Here is a 6,000-nt window from a genome sequence, read left to right on the forward strand (position 1 = left end):
ACCCCACTTTCCTATCCTAACCCTGCTACTAAATGGAACAAAGCAGTTTTCTGCTTAAAAGGTGGTAGAAGAATAAAAAAATGGAATGGTGAAGAGCAATAGAGGGATCTGTTTACAAATGGGATGAGGCTCCTTATTTTAATCTGGTCTTCAAAACTCCTAAAAGGTCAACACTAATAATATTCAGATTTAAGATTTTAAAATATCTTTGGAGGACTTCAAAATAATACTTTGAACAATGATTGCCAGAAGCTTTTGATTTTAAAACTTCTCACCCAATGCCATATGTTCTAGTATATACACCAGTTTTTTTCCCTACTCTAGGCTGTGGTCAAATTGAACCACATAAATGTGAAGCACACTTCTGCTCTTGTTTTTAAATCCAAACTTCATTTTTCCTAATAAAATCCCATTTTAAGGATTAAATTCACAGTGAATTACATTTTATCTTTCCTTGTGTGATCTTATGTGAACACTACACATTTGAAATGTCCAAAAACAGACCTTTATTTACTACATATGCATCACATGCAATAGTTTTTAAAATTGTGCTAAGATAGTACACAAAAGTGTTTTCTTTAACACTGTCATGCTCTGAATTCTAACATATTTATAAAAATATAAAGGGAGGAGGGGGAAAGTGATTTTATAAGGAAAAAAATTTTGAATGTTTAAAACCTAGTTAATAGATTTTTAAAACCCTGTTTTTTTTTATTTAAACAGTAATTTGAAGTGGGATATAGTCATAATAAGCAGTTTATTCAGTTCCAAATCTTAGCTTGTATTTTCAGACTAATTTAAAGACACAATTCAAACAATACATATATTTATTAAACACCTACCATGTGTAAGGCACTGTAGTAGGCATTAGGGATACAAAGACCAAAAGAAAAAAAAAAAGAAAAAAAAGAATAGTCCTTGCCCTCCAGGAGCTTACATTCTATTGGGAAATAGGCAGAATCAAGTAGACTGGAGAGATCAGAGCTTGTAAAAGGCTCTAGGTGTATCAGTAGGTTTCTGAATCTGCTCGATAGATGTAATCATACCTGTAATCAGAATCTGCAATAGCAGCTCCCATTTCTTGCCAGTTTACACATACCCATCATTTAAGCCATTCATCCCTACACAACCACCATCAACACACCGACAGCCACAATCTTAAAATGAGGTAACACTCCCACATATAACAGATTATAAAAATTAACTAGGTATGTGTGATTTAGTGACTAGTTTTAAATTGTCAGCAAAACTTCAATAACACACTGGTTGACTTGAGAATTATTTCAAATGTTTTAAGAATAATCAATGTCAGGGGCAGCTAGGTGGCGCAGTGGATGGAGCCCCAGTCCTGAAGTCAGGAGTACCAGAGTTCTAACCTGGCCTCAGACCTAACTCTTCCCAGTTGTGTGACCCTGGGCAAGTCACTTAACCCCAATTGCCTCAGCAAAAAAGAAAAAAAAAAAAATCATCTATATCTAATGATCTATTGGAGGTTTTTAATGAAGTATTGGCTATGTGGTAATAGTCTATACTGTTCCTCCCTTAGGAACCATGTTTGACAATCACCTAACATATGGGCACCTAAGATAAATGCCTCATGTGGCAACTTTATAATTGTAGGTTTCTCTCAACATTTGTCTCAGTAAACTAATAAAGCTAAGAATGAAATATGTGCCTGAAAATTCTGTTTTGAAACATTTTGTTCCCTGTTAATCAGTATCCTACAACTACAAACAGTATCCTACAGCTACTCGTGGTTCAGTCTGCCTGGCCATCAGGCCTCCTAATGGCAGGCACAGAGATTTAATAGAAGTTCATTCATTGAAGGCCCAGCACAGTTCCAAGAATGCCATCAACTTTCCTTTATATTGGAAGAAAAGAGACAGGAACTGACAACGACCCAGGTTTATTTCATCTTAAGTTCTTTTACACACTATAGATTCCAACCAAACTAGACAGACTCCTGGTAGCTCCCCAAATATCTGACGTCTCCCACCTCTGTACACCATCACTGGTTGTCCTATGTTCTGGTCTATGTTCTCAATGGCCAAACTAGACTCGCCCATCTGTGAGTCTGCCAAAATTCCTTTCTGCCTGCCAGATTCTTTCAAGGTTGAAATTCAGGTTTCTGTTCTTTCATGAAGTTCTCTCTGTACAACCCACCTTCCTCCATATGAAGATGCTCCCTTCCTTATCAAATTTTCCTGACTCTTTGGATCTCCTTTGCAACTTTCATTGTTTTCTAATCAGTTATCCGTGTATATCACATCCCTACTCCCCCATCCCCATAAGGGCTAAGCTCACCCAGGACAGAAACTTGCCTGTCACATTTGTATCCCTACCATCAAACTCAGTGCCTTCCACACAGTAAGAATGTAATACAACTTGACTGAACTGAATCTCACTTTAAAGTGGGTTTTGTTGGAATGCATTTATTGCACATATCCAGAGATAGCTATATCATGGATAACATATACTTTTATCTGCATCTTCACTATTCAAATAAAATAAACACTTAAGATACTAATTATGCAACAATGCAAATTTTAAGTTTTTCAATCTTTATCACACATGGCAATCATGCAGAATTCTGAAGTCAAGTGAAAGGCAACATTTCTCTTATTACTTTGTGTCTCCCTCCCTACCAAGCTATTACAAAGCAAAATCCTTTCCTTCAATTAAGTCCAAGTTAAGCTTGAATGTCCCAGTTATATGTTCATCCTAAACCCTTCTACTTCATTATCTTGGGGAACCACTTGTTTGATTTCTTCTAGTGATTCCTAAGGCCGTTGGCTTGGCAAAGTCAAAGTTCAGTCACAGTGAGTTATACCTAAAACAAAGTCATTCAGAACACATCACACATTTCACAGCCATGGACTGCAAACCTAACTCACCCATCAGCTCACAAATATCACTATTATTTGTAAAGAAAAATTTAATATTTTGGAAATGCAACTATCCTTAAAAACCTAATCTAAGCTCTGCACATTTTCAGAGGATATTGAAAATGAAAGCCTAAATCATGCAGCCCTTTTTATCAAAACAAATCAGACTGCTGGAGTCCTAGGTCCTTCCAATGATGGGCAGAACCTTCTCACATCTCACACCAGTTGGGCAGTACCAAACGAGATGGTATTTGTAAACTATCCAACACATAATCGGCACTTAATGAATGCTCTTTCATCTCCCTGCCTACCACCTTCCCTCTTTTTCAGGCTTAATTTTTTTCTCCCCCCCTGAAAATGTTACCATCTTCACAAGCTAATATCCACCTAGGAACCAGCTGAGACATTCTCCAGCAGCTCTCATTCCCCTCCAGAGGGCTAGCCAGAGGCTATCAGGATGCAAAAGCTCTGGGGATGGACCCAGCGAAGATGCTTTGTTTTTGTCCGAGCAAAACAAAGTAGAAAAACCTCACCACACAGGCAGCCCCGATCCATTTTTTAGCAATTATAACTGAAAAGAGAGAAATTGCAGCCCACATTGGAGGAGTACCAAAACAAGAAATTATGCTTTTAGTATGAGTATTAAGCAAGGATGCTCATGTTGTGATTGTACATTTGTCTGAATTTTGCCCCAATTTAGCAAAAATGGAAAATTAAAACTAACCAAAGCAAAAAGAGCCAAATCAGTATGACCAAAAATAATATGAAGTGAGGCAAAACCCAGCTATTAAATCACTTAAGGAAATGGACTAATAATGCTCTCTAGAGATCCTTTCACTTCTAAAATTCTATGTTTTTCCTAAAATTCAAAGTCAAATCCTGATTTTTTTTAAAACATATTAAATATATACAATCAGTAACTCAAAGATCTACGTGGACAGTTATGGAACAATAAGTTTAGCAAGTTTTGTACTTTGGATTAAGATTGTTCCAATTCTTAAAAATCCCACCAACTTACTTGTACTCTGGACACAATCACAGAATTGAGCCCTCCTGAGATTAAAGAATGAGCTAAGACATGACAAGAAAAATGGAGCCATCTGGTATTCACCTTTTAACGTTCAATTACACTCTTGTTAGCAATGCTAAGGGGAGCTTTCCCTTTTCCTACTTCAGGTATAGTAAAGTGCCTAGATTCAACACACACATTAAATATCCCCAATCTCGCCAAAATAACTTGTCTGAATTGCCATAGAAACCGAAATTCACCAAAAAAAAAAAAAAAAAAAAGTATTATCTGACAAGATACTGACCAACTGCAAGAACATAGTAGAGAAGCTCAATAATCACGGAATCTATAGTAATTTCACTTTCGAGAATTTCCCAAACCTGAAGCTTTTGTAATTATCAAAATTCCTTTTCTAATACAAAGTCTACAAAGCCATGAGAAAAAAGGCGGGGGCACGCGCTTTTTTTTTTTTTTTTTTTTTTTTTTTTTTTTTTAAAGCATAAAGGTTTTGTTTACAAAGCCCGAAGAAGGAAATTTAGGGCTCCGAAGATTTACAAAGGTGGGTGGCAGGCACGTGGGCTGTTTACAATAGTATCGCACCGGGTGAGCTGGAAGAGAAAACCATCTGTATAGGAGCGGGGAGATGGGGAGTCAGGAAGGATGCCCTACATAATGTTCCCCAGCCATCTCACGGGCGAGGGAGGGAATGCTCGGTTATTCCTAAGAAAAAAGAGCCTACGCGACCAGGTCCGACTCCCAGTCCGGATCCACAATTCTCCGCTTCTCCGCTTCAGGCCACTTCACTTCTCACCCCCCTACGTCTCATCTGTAAAGTTAGGGAAGCTCCCCTTTCCACCGTCAAGTGTTACGAGCCCAAGAAGGCGGCCATGCGGGAGAAAGGACTCCCCGCCCTGGGCCTCAGTTTCCTCGCCTGTAAAAATGAAAACTAATGCTCCCCCTTATCAGTTCTAAGTCCCCAGAACCCGTGAGGGGGCCGTGCTAGGCGGCCTCCCCGCCGGGCCTCAGTTTCCTCATCTGTCAAGGAGGGGGTGGGGCGGGCCGGTCTCTGGGGCCGCCGCCGAGCCCGGAGCCTGCGATGACCGCCCAGGAAGCGGCCGCTGCCTCCTCCCCCACCCTCGCCCCGGTATCCGCGACTCTCGGGCAGCGGGCGGCCCGAGCGAGGCCGCCGTTGGCGCCGGGGCCTGGCAGGCCTGGCCGGGCCTGCGCTCCTGCTCCCGCTGCCGGCGGCGGCGGCGGCTCCGGTCCGGGGGGGCGCGGCGAGGCCCGGGCCCGGCCGCCCCGGGGCTGAGGCGGACGCCGGGCCGGGCGAAGGGAGCTGGAGTTGGGCCCGGCCAGGCCGGGAGAGGAGAGCAGGGGAGAGGCGGGGGAGGGGGAGATCTCGCTCTCGCTCTCGCCCCGCGGGAAGGGGGGGAGGTGGAGACGCGACCGGCTGCGGGAGCTGCAATTACCGTGTGGGCTGCGGAATTCTCGTGGTGTTTGTCGGGGAGATGCGATAATGGCGTCCGTCCTCGCGAGAGGAGCTGCTGCAGTGCGCAGGCGCCGCGATTCCCTTCCCCCGCGGCGGTCGTCTTCCCAAACCTGCGCAGACGCATTACTCCCACCCGCCCAGAGAGGGAATAGGAAACGACGCGCGAGCGCCAGCCTCGTCCCTTATCTTCGTGCGCGCGCTTTCACCTTAACCTGATCCCACTCCCTTTGGTCACTTCTTTAGTCAGAGCGCATGCGCACCGCCTCCCAAGTTCATCCCGTTTAAATTTTCCAGGACACAAGCAAGCGTATGATCTCAGCCTCTTTAGCTGACTGCAGGAAACAGAAAGTCATTTAGATGGATTGCTAAAAAATTTGATTTATTGATTTTTGGGTTTGCTTATTGTTATCGTTTCCCGCTCCTCACCCCCAAGAAATAGCAGAGAATACTACAAATCCCAAGATGCCCTGCTCTCCCCGCAAGGAGCATTCGGGGAATTGTAGTCCATTCTGTGCTGTAATGTTATAGGGCATGCTGGGACTTGTAGTCTGCCCAGTCTGTTTCTATCCCGGCGCGTTCCCCTGCCGCATGGAATGCTGGGACTTGTAGTTAAGTCA

General features: G+C 43.0%; 1 protein-coding gene across 12 annotated transcripts in view; it reads right to left on the reverse strand.

Annotated features, from left to right (window-relative positions):
* Window positions 1-5,499, reverse strand: part of BANP (BTG3 associated nuclear protein) — a 234,790-nt gene extending 229,291 nt beyond the window's left edge. For 11 of the 12 annotated variants that reach the window (XM_074286245.1, XM_074286243.1, XM_074286241.1 and 8 more), the window contains exon 1: window positions 5,364-5,495. The gene's annotated coding sequence lies outside the window, so the exon portion shown is untranslated. Of the gene's footprint in view, window positions 1-5,363 lie in introns of all 12 variants that reach the window. The other variant, XM_074286246.1, reaches the window with a different exon arrangement.
* Between the last annotated feature and the right edge of the window lie 501 nt (window positions 5,500-6,000).

The sequence above is a fragment of the Sminthopsis crassicaudata genome, chromosome 2, assembly GCF_048593235.1.
Source record: "Sminthopsis crassicaudata isolate SCR6 chromosome 2, ASM4859323v1, whole genome shotgun sequence".
NCBI classification, from domain to species: Eukaryota; Metazoa; Chordata; class Mammalia; order Dasyuromorphia; family Dasyuridae; genus Sminthopsis; species Sminthopsis crassicaudata.